The 17,949-nt window shown below is 41.5% G+C and overlaps 1 pseudogene; it reads left to right on the forward strand.

Moving 5' to 3' along the window:
• Positions 1-1,142: 1,142 nt before the first annotated feature.
• On the forward strand, positions 1,143-2,821 carry LOC147457563 (uncharacterized; annotated as a pseudogene).
• The last annotated feature ends 15,128 nt before the right edge of the window (positions 2,822-17,949 follow it).

Here is a 17,949-nt window from a genome sequence, read left to right on the forward strand (position 1 = left end):
TTTGTGCATGTGAGCTTGCAAGTAAGTAAAGAGCTTAGGTATGTAGTTGTTTATAAGATCTTTTTTACGTCCCCAAGATGGAGTTCAAAAATTACTTTCTACTCTCTTCTCTCTCTCTCTCTCTCTCTCTCTCTCTCTCAACAAGGATCTTATGTCCTTGTAATCAATGCAAACATATTGTGCAATGGACAAGACACATTTCTTTGTAGCACGTTCGCTAATTTGTTGAGTTTGACCCATCTATTATAGATCGAGTTCTTGCCAATTACAACTTGTCGGACTCTGGTGCGTGCCAACATGCAACAATCTTGCAACCTAATAGACGTGTTTGTAGGTTCTTTACTCAAGCAGCATGAGGCCACAAGATGCAACCTCTGATAGCTCGAAGTGTGATCACGCAGAGAACATTCCCAACGAGGCTATGTTTGAGCCAGAGATCGACAAAATGATCGAGATGATTATGGATTCAGAAAGGCTTATCTATGATGACATGAAAAGTGAGGCCGATACGCCATTGTATGGTGGAGCACGAGTGTCTAGATTGAAGGCGCTCCTAGTTCTCAACATGCAGGAAAAGTTTGGATGGAGTGACACTATCGTCACAACACTTTTTAGGTGATCTATTACAATGTGTCTACTTCAATAAAAAACTCTAAATGTATAATGTACCAGAATACTTACACAAGTGTTTTGCGTTTTTTCTCTATGTAGATTGCTCAAAGAGTACATACTGCCAGCTGATAATGTAATTCCAGATTCTAGAGAGGAAGCAAGAAAGATTGTGCAAAATTGGGGGATGGATTACAATTTCATTCACGCTTGTCCTAACGATCGACTGCATTCTTTTCAAAGGGGAATACACGGACATGGAGAAGTGTCCGAAATGTGATTCCGAGAGATATTGAGTAGATCTCCATGGACAAAAAGTGCCGCAGAAGGTGTTGCTACACTTTTCTCTACTCCCTCGCATCAAGAATTTCTTTGAATGCAAGTCCATAGCCGCTCTAGAATCCTGGTAAGAGAAAAATAGATCTTCGGATGGTGTGCTATACATACGTGCAGATTGTGTGTCATGGAAGCATAAAGATGAAACATGGCCAGATTTTACAAGGGAAGCTCAAAATTTGCACCTTGGCCTGGCTATGGATGACGTAAATCCATTTGATGAGAGGTCGACATCTTACAGTGTATGGCCAGTTGTCATTGTCAACTACAACATTCCCCCATGGTTGACGACCAAGAAGGGGCACCTATTTTTAAGCTTGATTGTGTCGAGTGGTATAAAGTGAAGAATATGGATGTGTATCTTCGTTCACTATTGGAAGAGCTACAACAATTGTGGATTGGCATAGAAGTGGTGGATATGAGCTGACACACAGGTCGACGCAATACCTTGTTCAGAGGCATTTTGATGTGGACCATGCATGACTATCCTAGACTAACAGAATGCTTAGGTGATAATCAAACTCAAACAATATAAACCTTTGTTTTTCTCATGTGGATTTATTATCATGTGTATATATGCAGCACTCTAGACAAGGGGATATAGAGCATGTATCACATGTGTCCCTACACTTAATGCACGTAGGGTGCCCTCACTCAAGAAGCAAATCTATGAAGGTCATCAAGTGCATCTTCCAGAGGATCACAAGTTACACAACGGTTTTTTGAAAAGAGAACCGCCAAGGATGTCTGCTTGAGCATGGTTAGAGGAGAAGGAGATGTGTGATGACAGTTTGCCCCCAGGGATGAAGAGATTCTCTCTATGGTACGAGTTGCCATATTGGCCCAGACTCATGATCAATCACTTGCTCAATCCAATGCACATATTCAAGAATGTGGGTAATCTGTTGTGGGACCATCTCATCGGTAAGAAAGATACTTTAGGATCCAGAAATGACCTTAGGAATGCAGATCGTATGGAGCAATATTGGTCGTAGAGACAGCACCCGATGGATCGATAAAGATCCCAAAGACACCATGGATTTTGATAGGAGGCCAAGAACCACAAAGTAAAAGAGATCATTCAATCCATGTGTACGCCCACTGGCATAATGCACTCGCTCCGAATATGTTTCACTAAAGAAGAGAAGCTTACTAGTTTGAAGTCACACGACCGACATAAAATATATCGGGTATGTTTAAAGTGAAAAGATCAAAGTGGGAATTGTGTAGCATATCCATGTGTGGACTTTAATGCTATTGCTAACTTGTTTTGCACTCTATTTTACCGATGACCATTGAGGGTTATTTGTCCCCTAGCGTCCATACCACAATCTACAAACTTGCAAAGTTGGTGCAATGGATCTCCCAGAAGGAGATTGATGTAGGTTCCATACCATCCGCCAAACTAAATGCTTTGTAGGTTGTTTGCATGTTTGAAAAACACTTTCCTACTACCATGATAACCATTGAAGTGCATCTTCTTGTTCACATAGTTGATGAGGTGGAAATAGCAGGCACAATGCATTCCAGATGGATGTTCTTTTTAGAACGTTTTATGAAAACACTCAAGGGATATGTGCGTTAGAATGCATGTCCAGAGGGTAGCATGGCAGAGTGTTGGCTGATTTCAGAGTCCCTAGTTTACATTGGAGAGTGGCTAGATAGAGTTGATCGTGCCAAAGATACGCTTTGGTGCACCATAGATGATGAGCGCATATATGGGATTGTGATGTGCAATCTCGGAGTTGAAAAAAAAAAGACAGAATCTAGAGCTAAGATCAATCAATTTTGGATGCTTCACAATGTAGTGATGCAAAAGTGAATTTCACAGTACGAGGATGCAAAGCAAGAGCGACAAAGGGCACAAATTGAGTAGAGATGGGGAAGACAACCATCGATACATTATCTTGCGGGTCTTGAGAGCTTACTAGCATTCATGAGCTTAAGATGGTTGCACAACAAATTGAAAAGCACACAACAATGTGACGAGCAGGTGACTGAGGAGGAGTGGGAGTACTAAGGTATGTTTGGAATGTTTGACTTGTGGCTTTCTAGAAGTTTGGATGGCCACTCATAATTGTTGTTGGTTATAGTATAAGTCATACATGGTAGCATGGTGTAAAGGTTGACATTTCAGGGTGGAACAGATCGACAAAAAGCGTTTTACACAAGATTGTGGAATCATGGTGAAATTCAAACAATCTAGTCGACGACGGTCCTCTGATGCAGATTTTGTGATGGTGGAACTCACTTACTTCTGCACGCTACAAGAAATTTTGAAGATATATTATAGAGTAGTTTTTTGGATTTGTCTGACAAGCGATGGTTCAAGATAAACATGGAGGGTCGCAACACTATTGTGCGCAGAGGAGAGTCAGGTTTCCTTGAGGACTCAACCAAAAAGTGGACCAATCTTTGAGACACTTTAGTACTACCTGAGCATTGTGAACAAGTAAGTTTGTAAATACTTAACATCCAACTTTAGAGAATTGGTGGTATGGAAGCACTCATGTAAGTTATGTGGCTCTTGCATGTGGTATTCCATCCTACAAAGTTTGCAGAAAACTGGTGGTATGTCATAGAGGTAGCCTCTTGTAGTACACGAATGTATGAGGGCTACAATTTACCAATCACCTTGGCATATCTGGAGGAGATCAAAGAGGATGCTGATTCGAAAGCCGCTGAGGTGGTGCCAGACGAGCCTGGCACTGCTACTCTCTATGGGATGCATGCAAAGGACATACAAAATGAAACCGAGGACATTTGCCTAGACGGAGAGCTCTATATAGACATAGGGAGTTATGCTAAGTTATGCAAGGATGAAAGAGAGACCTTTTAAAGCCATAGACATTGTATCTAAGAAATTTTTCTCCCTTTTATTAGATATATTGTATTCATGTGGAGTTTTTCCCATCTATGTTTGTGTATTTAATGCATCAGTTTCTTGCTTCCTTGGACCTCAAGCAGAGGAGGTGGTACGAGGACTGTCATCGCTCCGGTACACAATAGGGTGGCACTCCTTCAGAGTCTTTGTTTACTTCAGAGTGATCAACATGCTCCAAGAGTTATGTGTAGACTAGATGATCTACACACTCCTCTAAGCACCAACGCTCTAGTGGTGGTGGTGATTGCTGTGGAGGAGGCGCCGCAGATGCTTTCACCCTGTCTCATAGTTGTCGAGACTCCTTACCTCCCCCTTATTTGCCCGCCCCCACACTAGACACGCTATCACTCTCTACTCCAGGTTTTGCGTGGCTTTCGACTGTTCCTGGCTATACACCACTTGCTACTCCTCTAAGACTCACCCCACTCGACACTCCTCGCTTTGGGGCCTAGAGTCTAGTGTAGACACTTGTAGCCCGTACCCCAATTGAGACGCCACTTGAGATCCCTATCGAGATGCCTTCAACGACACCCAAGTTCACAACAGGCAAGAGGGCTTGCCGTACTCGATCGACATCAGCGATAACATCATCTTGGATGACGATGGCAAGAAGGCGATCTCTCGCATGCGCGGCCTTTGCTCTCAGGTGTTTTGACACTACATACTAATCACTTGGAGTGAAGTGCCAAATGATTTAAAAGACAGGAGTCATCAACATGCTGCATGATGAGTTTCCCGTGTCAAATCGGGACGAGCGCTTCAATGAAGACTTGATGAACGTGCGGATGTACAAGTACTACAAGAACAAGCACTTTGAAGTGCAGAAAGCAATAAAGCATGGGTAGAACATGCTAGATTGGCTGGCCAAAGAAGATTGTAAGAATGCAAAGCAAGCAACGTGCGAGGATCCTGACAAGTGGAAGCAACAAAAGGAGGCAGCCAGAGCATGCAGGGAGCTTGCACCACTTGGGGAGTGGCAGATGGGCGTCATTTGAAGCCGACTTTGTAAGTGTTTTTGCATTTCCCTTTAGGTTTGGTAGTGGTGGATATTTGTACTTTTAAATTCTAACATAACGTTTTCTTTGTATGCTTTGAAGAGTGGTTGATGACTAAACGTGACGCCACACCGTACGAGCGCGAGTATGTGGGAAGAATGGGCTTAAATGCCCTTATGGACATTCTGAGTTCTTGCTCTGGCTTGGTTAGTTTTTAAATTTACTCTCTTACATTTTTTGTATTTTAATAATAAACTAAAAATTAGATAATTTTGTAATTATACGTTTATACTTATAGAAAGTCTTATTGTCTTTTCCTACGGAATTTGACAGATACGTCACTGGGACGTGATGAGATGTCAGATTAGTCAACGTTAATCTAGCCGTAGCCAGAAAGCACTAGTTTTTTTTTCTCATATCATGTATAAGGAGATGACGTGTGTACGTCAATTTTGTAACTATTGGTCAACGATGTATTTTTTCAATAATGACAATTGTGTTGTAATTAGTAGATTTTGGTCAAAGCTTAACAATCAAGTGATTTTGCCTATGATGTGCATAATTTTGTGAGTGTGTTACTTTTGTCAGTTCACTTTTGCCGATATACTTTTGTCAAATTTGCATCTTTATTTTGTAAACTTTATGTTCTATAGGGTGGCAGGGCAATGTATGCCCTGCCACCAAAATTTATTGGGCACTGCTATATGATTCGCTATTTTTGGACCTACAACGTCTCTATATGCATCGCTAAATTGGGAATTGTAGAGTCGTTGTTTGTGTCTCTATACGTATCTCTATATAGAGACGCATATCATCGCTATTTTTGGACATGCAACATCTCTATATTCATCGCTAAATTGAAAACTACAGAGTCTCTATTTGCGACTCTATATGTGTCTCTACATAGAGATGCAAATACCGACGCATATGGGGACATCCTCTTTGCAATGCATATAGCGACACTTATATTAACGTCGGGGGAAAAAATATCCCCGTGTATTTTCATCACTACAACCATCACAAGTGTGAAGAACCTCTTTAAGTGATGTGTTACTAGTATTACCACCGCCAAGCAGCACTGCAACGCCACTCTGCCTTGCCCCATCATCTTGCCAACACAATCAGTCGTTGTCGTTGACATCAATAGCAAACACCACCTCTCCACATCCCACACAATTGTTTTCGTTTATAGATGCTGCATGTGCCACCTGCCCCTGTTGGCAGCTCCCATCTATTGCTCTTGCATCATTGACCGCCACCAACACCGTTTTCATGCTTGCATATAGAGCTCAAGATAGCTTGGTAGTGATTCACCAACACCATGTAGCACCAATAGCCACCATCGTCCCCTAATTACTGTTGCATCCACCTGTCATAGGGTCGTCTACCCCCACACGCTTGCATCACCTACCCTTGCCTGCCTACATCGTCGAGTCAACCGTTCTTAAAGAAGCATAAACATTTGGGCTACCATAATAAATACTTAAAAAAACAACAAGGGGGTGGTTACCACATAATGTAGAGAAGCAACTCCTCACAAAGGCCAGCAACAGGGAAAAGTGGTCAAAATGTTTCCTTTTTCTTTGTGGTGGTGGTAAACTTTCAAATGGCATTTTGAAGCACAAGCGGGAATTAATAGGGGCATCCGAGCTAAACCAAGTATGACACATCGGATTCAACTACAAGCGATTTTTTGTACATCGGATTTCACTGGGTTCAAGCATCGCTGACTTTTGTGCTCCATCAATTTCTATGCCATCAATTTTCAACGCCGATTGTGAAGAAGAGAGTTACTAGTCTATTTCATTATTGCTCATTTTTGTAGCATTTCTATGCAAATCCTCAATGGTTTTTGAGTTTGGTGCATTTAATTGCTAAAACATCAAACAAAAAAAAGTTTTCTAGGTGTGGTGTCCCAGGTTACATAAATTCAAAAGTATATTTTTGTTTAGGATTTTGTCTTCCACACCAAATTCACATGATTTTGCCTTGTTGGTCAACTTAAAATAGTGCTACTCCATGGCCAATTTTTTTTTGTGTGTATTATCTATTGGGTCATTCAACACTAGTGCCACTTCTTGAGTGTTGATTGCCATACATTTGTTTAAATAGGGCACCTCAAAACTAATCTCTAAAGTATTTGATGAAATCTTGAAAAATTTACCATTGATGATTGCAACCTTTACTTGCATCATATGTTGATAGTACCTACTCAATAATGTGTTTTTCCACAGCAATCTTGGGCCCTTTGTACAACTTTTCTCAAGCTCCATAATGCTAACATTGCATAGCTCTTTTCTCTATCTTGTGATGGTATTTGGATAATTTTTTATATAAAAGATGGAGAACTAACTACTCTTATTTTGTGTGATGATGCTCTTGGGGTTTCTCTTGACACCCCTCTTTGGTGCAACATGGTGGAACAGTAAGAAGACTTACATAGGTTTATTGACCTAGGGTCATTAGCCCTTGGGCTTGGTTTGGTTTTACATCTCTTCTAGCATCCTCTTAGAAGCTTCAACTCTTATGCTAGGATTTGAAAAATTGGTCTTAGAGATTATTGACCATATAGGGCACAAAATAAAGTCATTCAAATGCCTTGATGGTGTGAAGCATTGTACACATACTCTATTAGAGGTATAAATTGAATCCATAGCTTAGGCTCCCTACTGTAATAAGATTTTAATATCTTCAATGGCTTGGTTGGCCCATTTTGTTTGGCCATCCAACTGGGGATGGTAAGTAGCAATACAGTTTAACTGTGTTCCAAGTGCTTTGAAAAGAGAGGTCCCAAAAATTGAAGTGAAATTCACATCTTGATTGCTTACAATCTAATTAGAAAATTATGTGATTTAAAACTCTATGCCTATATAGAATATCTACCTTTTCACAATCCAATGGACATTTTTGTGAAAAAAATTGAGGGTCTTTGCATCCCTAGAGGTCTAAAGTAGGACTATCATGGGCCTTGACTAGGATAGCCTTCCTTTGATTAAATTCCTTTGGTACACATAACATCTCTCTACAATAGAGACAATGCTCATCATATAATAAGTGCTACATTGATGATATATTCTTTGATTCTCAATCTGAACAAGGGTAAGTTGCCTTTGATACTCTAGAATTGATGATGTAGCTTCTGTGGGACACATGTTTAACCTCACCATCCTATCTTATTGCAGTATTAGCGAGAACCACGATTAATTTGTCAAACCATGGGACGAAGCTGACTTGACTAGTGCATAGAAGCTACAAGAGGTTGTCAATCTCTTGGAAAATAACTAACAACTCGCATTTAACTCAAGCTACACTCAAGTGACTGAAATCACCAAAAGCCAATCGCTCATCGACAAGCAAATCACATCCATTACAGCATCAAATGACATGCAAACGTAAAGAAACTTCAAGGACAAGTTTATAAGACCTAAGCACACATGCCTATGGTCTCAAACCCCACTTTAGGTCAAGTTCCAAAATCGGGATGATTAACAGCAGTGGATTTTTGACCTAGTCATTTTTGGCTCAGAATGCATCTAAATGCTTAGCAATGATGCCCCAATACCCCGCCTATGCTTAGTTTTTGACTTAAAAGTGTAAATTCTTAGTTATGATGAAATTAGGCCGCCGATTGGCAACGCCAAAAGCTACAAAATACTGTGAATGGCTTACGTCAATGCGTAGAGCTCTTACATGCGGTTGCAATACAACAAACACAATCGCAATGTGACAACCGGAGAGGGAGTAGGAAGTGAGAGAAGGAGAAAAGTGAGTGCCATTAGCTCATGCTGTGTATTTCTTATCCAAAAAGTTATTAAAAAATTACAAAAATTGGCTTTTATACCTTACCCAAGGTTTTTGGGTGGTCAAAACTAATAATCTGGAGTTCTACCAAAGCTGGGAAATGACCGGCTGATACAATCTGGAAGCTTGTAGCCCCGACTCATTAATTACAGATTTTATCCAAGAAAGTAGGAGTTACAATGTTCTCGATTCATCAAAATAATAAATGTTTTACAAAGAGAACTCTGAAAAATGGTGTCCATGTTAGCTTGCTGCTAACATTCCCCCCCTCCTCGCCCGTCTCGTCCCTTGGCACAACTTTATGGGCTGAAATAGTCTTCGGGTGGACGGTTGGCGAGGTGATCTTTAAGCGCCTCCAGTGCCTTCTTGTATCTGATTCTTCATTCTTTGTCTGGCACTTGCAAAAATTGCATTGTTACTTGATTCTTCAACTCCACCACTGAGTAGCCTACAAACCTGGATGTTAGGTTGTTGATCACCGGTGCAAATATCTTCGTTCGCCAGGTAAAGAATCTAGTGTAGAAAGCTTCTTCAAAGGCCAACATATTATTAGATGGCAAGAACATGCATCTGGCATAGAATCCATGAAGGACCTCTTCTGAAGGTTGCCCACTCAGATCATAGCATAAGCCTTTGTTTCCTTCCAAGAATGATAGCCATGGGGCTCGTGTTTGCTCACGCTCATTAAAAACTTGTATACATGTAAGCATCATTCTGCAGATCTTACATAACATGGCACAAGAGAGATCTGGCAGACTCTTGAAGAAATACATGGCGCCTGTTAGGGTTTTCACCATGTATTCCTCTGTCGCTTGGCTTCTCTCTCTGGAGCTGGTAGCTTGGGGAAGTTGAGCCAAGTTGGCCTCTTATTTTGCATTGCTTTATGCGTTTGCCATGTCCTTACTCTGGGTACAGGACAGAATGTTGGATCTCTTTGAAGGGTTGCAGGTGCTCTTGTGAACAAAATCAGGTATCTCGGATTCTTGTTCAGCCAGCTTAACCTCCACTTTGGTGGTCTTTATCTGCACCATCTTCTTGCATATCCTTGTACAACCTTTCTTTCACCTGTAATAGTTCTACTTTGATGAGAGGGTATGACAGGGATTGTTGGTGCCATTGAGCGTTGATCTGATTGGGAGTGAGTTGAGTGACATTGACAGAGTGTAAAAATCTCAACTCCCAATCCATAGCGGCTTTTCACTACTCATCCACCTCTAGGGTAATCTTCTCCTTCAGTGCGTCTTCTTCAGATTTTGACAGTTGGACCATTGGCACTGTGTCTTCATCCATGATGTTAATCTGAAAATCTTCATTACAACTCAGCTCTGCTGTTGAATGTGTCTCAAACTTAGCAAACGAGACTGAGGATATGTCTATTTGTGGCCGCTTTGAAGTGCCTGCCTCTTTCCGCGTGTCTGGTTTTCCATCTCTGAGGAGTTGATTTATCCTCTTGAGTTCTGCTATCTCCTTTAGAAGCTACTCCTCTCTCTGAACCCGCATCAATGCCAGGTCCCTGCACTATGATTGTTCTAGCTTTAATTCCAATTCTAAGTCTTTGTTTTTCTTTTTAAGTGCCTTGTACACTTCATCAGATCCTTTGACCGAGGCCACGGCTGGATTTTCTCTGATTTGCCGTAAGAAAATGGCCTGATCATTGATCCTCTATTCAAGATACTGCAAAGAAGCATTGGCAACATCTAATTGCACCTGAATTTTTTGAGCTGACAGAGAGGTCGTAAGAAGCTCATTCGTAACTTCTGTCAGCTGCTCATCTTTTGCTTTGCAGGTATCAGATAATTTGGTGAGTAGATCACCTAACTCCATTTCTTTTTGTTGTTTATTTCTGGCCAATCGATGTTGTTCCGCTTCTGCCTTCAGCTCTTGCACCTGCCTTTGGAGATCAATGATGATAGTCATCCTGTCTTCTAGCTCTCCTTGGAGAGCGTCGATCACCATTTCAAGTTCCTTGGCCTTTGTGCTGTGGTTTAAAGCTACTGAACGGAGTCTCTCCATCATTTCCTGCATCTGACATGCATATTAATTCACATGTACTATTACTTTGTTGTTTGACTGCCACTCCTCCTATCGTGCTAGCTGAGTTGTGCCTGCAGCCTCATGTGTTGCTTCTTGCTGCGTCGTAACTGCTGGTTGTTCTTGTGTGGAGGTAGATGGTTGTTCTTCTTCTTGGCCATCCTGAGGCTTTGATGCCTCGGTAGTTTCTGGTTGAGTAGAAGTAGAGGGTGTTGTCTCAACCCTTGTTGTCTCTTCAGGTGCCGACCTTTCTTCCTTCTCTGGCTCGGGCTCCGTCTCATGTGCAGTGGTAGGCGCTTTTTCCACATCTGCTTCTTTATCAGTCTCTTTTTAAGATCCACTTGCCTTTTCCTCTTCTGGCTTTTGAGTATCTTCTGCTGCCTTCTCCAGTTCTGGCTCAACTTCTTTTTCTTTTTGTCCATCGGGGTGGTCAACCTCTTGTGCAGATTCTGTTTCTTGGGTGGACTCGAAATCTTTCTTTTTCTCAGGCTCTGCTTCTTCATTGGTGTCTTTGCCTACATGTGTGACGGTGGTGGGCTAGGCATGGCATGGTCTTGTTGTTCTGTATGCGGTGAGATGGAACGGGGAGATCCATGACTTTGCTCTTGGCTAGCCGTTTCCTCGGCTTGCCTTTGGTCTTCCACTTCTTTGGCTTTCTTTGCAGCTTCTTCTGCCTCCTTCAACTTTAGAGCTTCAGCCTCTTGGTACATTCTTTCTAAATGCTCTATTGGATCATCAACCTCTTTTCTTGTATGATGCTTTGTTCGAGGGCCTTTAATTCTTGCAGATACCCTTTTTTCTAGGTCCTTCCCTTGTGCTTGCGTATTGCGTTGGTACGCCTGTTTCTCTCTTTCAAAGCGTGCTTGTTTTTTAGCTAACTCTTCTTGGTGTGTCGCCACAACTTTCCTTTTCATCTCTTCTCTCCGAGCTCTCTTTTCTTCATTGTCAGAGCTCTCGCTGCTATGCCGTTTCGGTGAGCTATCAGCTGACTCATCATCATATTTATATGATCTTTTACTTGACCTTCTAGCTCTTGGAGAGGGTTGTGCTGCCAATATCCATGTATTCTGATCAGGGGCATGTGTTAGGTTGTCGGCCATGCCGATGGCATGATATGCTATTCGAGTCAAGACCTCTGGCACACCCAAGTACGTGATTTTGCCTTCCTTCTTGGTGCCCTTCAAGGTTGTCAAGACATATTATGGTGGTCCACTGGTTTCCTTGTCGTCGACTTGAGAACCTGAGTGAATGTGGTGACCACGGCGTGATTTGGTGTAGTGTACATTGGTGGCCTTTTTGCCAGAAAATGCAAGTGTTGGTGGTACAAACGGGCTGGCTCTTCCACCTATTTTGTGGATAAGATCGGTGAATGTAGCCGCGACTGTCTCTTTGGTAAATGTGCCTATGGTTCTCCTGTCTCTTGCTCGCATGGTCATTCCTTCAGTGGGTAGTCTGAGTGCCTCTGCCACTATCTCTTTTGTGATCACTACTTCAACCTTGTTCCCTTGGGTGTCTGATATCTATGCGGTTTTGTCTTCTTTAATGGTGGATAGAAGCTCGTAAGCTTTTTGAAAGTCTGCTCCGCAAGGCTCTTGTTCGTAGAAATGCCTGAGCCCGAACCTGCGGTTAGCCTCTTTTGTCTCTGGCTTGGCAACTACATCATAGACTTCTTTGGGCAGGAGTTGCAACTCCACCAGATGCTCCTCTTCACTCTTGAACCTGCCAGTGAAGACCGTAGTGTAGTGCTCTTCTAAATGTTCTCTGGAAAGGTAGGATTCCTTTGCTGCTTTGGCTGACTCCAGGTCTAGTTGATACGCGGGTAGTTCTTGTAGTTTCTCTTTTTGGTTTAGCTTCTTCTTGGCCCTCTTCGCTGCTTGCATTGCTCTTGTGCAATGAGTAGAGTGCAAAGTTAGCAAATTTATCGGAATTTTCTTTGAAGTGTCCTTTTAGACTGAAATGCTGACAATTTGGTCCAATTTGCGTCAAATCAATTTTTGAACAAGCAAAGATTCATAAAAACATGCAAGCAACAAAACTGTATGTTGAAAACAAAAATCTGCAACCAAAGCAAATATTCGCGATTATTTACAGCTGAGGAAAATTTCCAACTTTTTGCAAACTTGGCTTTATAAGCTTAAAGTATATACCCAATACATGCTCTGAGTGAAATATGGGCTCATTTGGATGCATAGGGTGAAAATGATACCAAATTTTGGCTTTAGGTCTCTGAAACAATAGATATAAAGAAAATTTGAGATTTTGAACTCCAAATTGGTTCAAAATTGGCTAGTGGGCTTAACACATCATGTACTTTGGATGTATGATGACAAAATATCCAAATTCCCCAATTTTGACCAAAAAGTAAATAATCGTGATTATCAACTTTTCTTCCAAAATTGACATTTTTTTGGTACAAATTGGTTCTAGGCATTGTATGGACCTTGGGTATGAGATATGAAGCGATTTGGATAAAGAAATATGGTCCATAACCCAAATTTTGGTTTGCAAAGACTTCTTTGCGTTTTTTGACAATTTTCCAAGTAATGGGTGGTCATTTTGGCTCATACTTGATTTTTGGCATGTAATAGGTGTGTACACATGATAGGTGAGGTGATTTGACAATTTTCAAGCAAAACTGGTGCAAAAGCAAATAATCACGATTATTAACAACAGTGACAAAAACTTTGCAAAACCTACAAATTTTGACGTAGACATGTTTCATACACCTAATACAAGTCCTAAATTGAATTTGGTCAAGTTTGGTCATGCCGACATCACTTTGTACTCTGTTGACTCTGAAATCACCATTTTTTGTGACTACTCTATATGTTGGGTTGGTTGGTCAACTTTAAAGCTTTGGACTTGTCCGTAACATAGTCGTGAAGCAACCTGTCCAATTTTGGCTCATTTGGAGTCAGTTTGACCCCGTATGTCGAATTTGACGCTTTGTAACCTTCGAGCCAGTTTTTGCCTTTCGAGGGCTTTGCTTGATGGATATAACCAAACCAATCATATACATTGTATATGGACCTCATTAGCAAGTCATCTGTGGAGTCAGGTTGGAATTTTGGCATTTGCCAAAAACCTAACTTTTCTACTGGGGACCCCCTTGACCCCAGCCGAATGGTCATCTGATGGTATAGAAAGGTTTTTAGGGCATGCTATGGTTCAAGTCCCATCCGATTTGGTCAAGCTGGCAGGCCGCTATTATCAATTTTAGGTCGTAGGTGTTCGTACACTGCTCGATTTCTAGGATTTTTTCTAGGGCTTTAGACTAGCTACCGGCCGTACAAAACGAATCATTGTTGATTAAAGAACTTACCCTCATGTCTCGTGTGAGACGGCGCTGAAAATGGTCAACTGTGGGCTCTGGAAAAGTCGTGCGGAAGAGGCCGAAATCTCTCTCTGCAAAGGCTCCAAGTGGGAATGAGGTGGTTTTAGCCTATCTTGGATATCTAAACCCGGACCTCCCGAACCAAGTTTCCCCAGATTCCTTCGTTAGTCGTACTAGGCCGTGAAATCTATGTTAGACTAAAAAATTTCCCTGATCGGATTCCTGTAGCTCATTCTGCAAGAATTTTGCAAAAGTAGGCCTGGCCGCCTAACTTAGGCTTCCCGTTTTCATCTTCTGATTTCATTGAAATTTTTTGTGCTTGTCCGCCTTGTCTTTTTTATCACCATCGTGTCTTCCGTTTTTCCATTTGAGCTTCTCTGCTATTTATTATTAATTTTTGACCCGTTTATTTGAAAAAATCAAAGAAAATAGAAAAATTCTCTAAAAAAATAAAGTAAAAATCCAATAATTAAGAAAATCCCTTGAAAAACACAGCTTTATTGTTTTTTGTTGGATTTTTATATTTTTAAGCCACATTATCAACAGAAACGATAAAAAATACAAAAAAAAACTATTTTTGATGATTTTTTGATAGTATATACACTATTTACACTCATCGAGAGATATTGTTGGAATTAGGGTTGCAGAGAGACACACACAGCTTGGAGAAGACGAAGGAATCTCAAGGCACACAATAGAGAGTGTATTACTTAGTGTGCCTTGAGCTTCCTTCGTCTTCTCCAAGCTATGTGTGTCTCTCTGCAACCCTAATTCCAACAATTGGTATCAGAGCAGGTTGCGTCCTCCCGGGCTTAGTTGCCACCCGCTCCAGCACATGCCTGCTCACTTTCTTCCATTTCAGTGAGGTTTGGCGAGCGTTCACAAGTCGACAAATATTTCGGGTGAGCTCCTAGAGCTCGGTTTGCTCAGATTTTTGATTCGGGCTCATTTCGGCATCCGTTTCCACTACAGGCTGTACTGCACAGGCTATTTCATCATTTTGTGCAGAATTTATGTCAGTGCTGTTTTCTGCATAACAAGTGCCTCATAGTCTTCTACGGTTTGTGCTATATAGCACGTGTTGTTCCCGCTCCGTTTCTCCTATTTTCGGGCAGTTTTCACATCAAGTGTAGCATTTACCATGGCAGACAACAACAACACAGATGTGTTCAAGATGTTTGCTGCTGAGAACAGGTTGGATGGGGAAAATTACCCTATGTGGGCTTATATGATGCAACACGTTCTTGTGTCAAAGGGCGTCTGGAATATTGTGAACGGCATTGATGTACGTCCTGGTTCTGAGGATGTACGCGATGTTGAGGATGTTGCAGGTCTTGCTCCAAGGATTGCTGCTATTAGAGTTGTTTTGCCTACGGTAGAACAAGCTCATTGGGATGTAAAGGCTGCGCACGCTCATGCATTGGTTGCGTTGTCTGTGAATCGCACCATTGTTCCTCACATCCGTTCAACAAAATCCGCAAAACATGCTTGGGATAGTTTAGCAGGTCTTTATGCAAGCCGCAATGAGGTTAAAATTGCTTTGCTGCGTAAAGAGCTGGAGTCGAAGATTATGCATGAGGAAGATGATATGGACACTTTCCTTGCTAGTTTCAAGGATATCAATGAGCAACTTATTTCTGCAGGTGAAGTCATTTCAGACAGTTCCCTTGTGCAGACTGTTCTTGATGCCTTACCAGATTCCTACCAGATTCCTACCAGACTTTTGTTAGTACTTGGAAAATTATGACCCAAGGAAATCCAGAAGTTGTCTAGTTTGATGCATTATGCACATTGTTGTTGCAAGAGTCACTTTCCAAAAAAAATAGGACTAGACAGCGTGCAGTTGAACAGGATTTTATTGCTTCTCAAAGAAAGGGTGGTAACAGCAATGCAGCCACTTCTTATGGTTCTGCTGCGAGTGGAAAAAATTATGTTCCTAATGCTTCTGCTGGCAGCAATTCGTCTGGAAATTCTGGTGATAAGGGCAAAAAGAAGATGCGTTGCCATTATTGTAAAGCTAATGATAACTTGATCAAGTCGTGTCCTAAGTTGAAGGCCAAAGAGGCTAAGAAGAAAGAGGGTGGTTCCACTGCAAATGCTGGTTCCACTACAAATGCAGCCATTGTTGAGTCTTCTGTGAAAGGAGACTGTGTTGCTGATGTTGATGCAGAATGGGCTTTTAGCGTAGAGTGCACTTACAATCCTGCTGTCCATGATGCATGCTTGTCAGTTGCTGCAGATTCACATGTGTGGTATTTCAACAGTGGTGCTACAAAGCACATTACCTCACATCGTGAATTGTTTACCTCTCTCGAGTCTATCCCTCATGGGAATTTAGTCACTTGTGCCAAAAATGCCTCTTATCCGGTTCAGGGAGTTGGAAAGATTGTGCTTATTGTTGCAAATTGCAGTTCCTTCACACTTGTTGATGCACTTTATGTACCTGGGATCAAGAAGAATCTCTTGTCTATATCCGCACTTGCTAGACTTGGACTTGTAGTCAAATTTGTGGATGACAAATGTACAGTTCATGATCTCAGTTTTGGTGATGAAATTGTTGCATCTGGCCTTTTGTGCCGTGGGATGTATAAGCTCACTTTGTATGACAAGTGTGGACAAAATTTTACAAATGCTGTTGCAGATTCAAGGGCTATTTCAGATGCAAAACTTTTTCATGCATGTTTTGGTCATCTGAATTTTGCCAGTTTGTTGTGTTTGCAGAAATCTCATATGGTTGCTTCTTTGCCGCCTCTTGAAGCACCTGTCAAACATGTTTGTGAAGGCTATATTTTCGGTAAGATGCAGCTTTCTAAGTTTCAAAAGGATGTTTCAGTTTGGGCCACATACAAGTTGCATCTTGTGCATAGTGATGTTTGTGGGCCCATGCAAACTATGTCCTTGGGCAATTACCTGTACTTTGTGACTTTCATTGATGATTACTCCAAGCATGCATGGGTATTTCCGCTTAAAGCGAAGTCCAAAGTTTTTATGTGCTTCAAACAATTTCTGGCTATGGCTGAAAATGTCTCAAAATGTACTATGGGCACCCTCTGTTCCAATCAAGGGGGGGAGTATATGTCTCATGAATTTAATGCATTTCTGGCTAGTCATGGGATAAAACACCAATGTACAGTGCCTTATACACCTCAGCAAAATGGTGTTGCTGAGAGGAAAAACAGGTCACTAACGGAAATGGCACGATGTATGGTCAAAAGTCAAGCTTTGCCGCATTCTTTTTGGCTTTTTAGTCGATTACTCCATATGAAGCATGGCATGATAGAAAGCCTTCTATTGTGCACATGCGTGTTTTTGGCTGTTTGGCATATGCTTTGGTGCCACAAACACAACGCAAAAAATTGGATGATAAGGCTGTCAAATGTATTTTTGTTGGTTATAGTGCTGAAAGCAAAGGTTACAGGTTATATCATCCGCAAACAAAGCTTATTTTGGTTTCATGGGATGTAGTGTTTGTGGAAGATTCTGTTCAGTCCTTGCTGTCATGTACTAGAGACAGTAATCTAAGCTCACAGGACATTTATGACACTTTGTTGCCTCTATTCAGTGGTGGAAATACGAATGTAATTTCCAATGAGGCAAATGTACAGCCTATGGGTGTTTTTGAAAATGCTACAGATCAGCCTATTACTGATGTAGATGTACACGATGTACTTAATGAGGAAAGGGCTGAAAATGAGCAGGCTAAAGGTATGCCAAAATGGCTGGTGCAGACTTTGCGTGACAGTAAATTGGATGCAACTTTGTCTAGTCGTACTCGTTCAGGCTCTCACCATGCATCTTATGCATCAGATTGTTATGCTTTGGCTGTGTCTAGCTTACATGATGTTGAGGAGCCTCTGTCTTTTGATGAAGCATAGAATTCAAAAAATAGGATGGCTACCACGCAATCATAATATGATGCACTTATAGAAAATGACACATGGACTTTATATGATTTGCCT

Source organism: Adiantum capillus-veneris, chromosome 5 (assembly GCF_014529385.1).
Source record: "Adiantum capillus-veneris isolate H3 chromosome 5, ASM1452938v2, whole genome shotgun sequence".
Classification (NCBI taxonomy): domain Eukaryota; kingdom Viridiplantae; phylum Streptophyta; class Polypodiopsida; order Polypodiales; family Pteridaceae; genus Adiantum; species Adiantum capillus-veneris.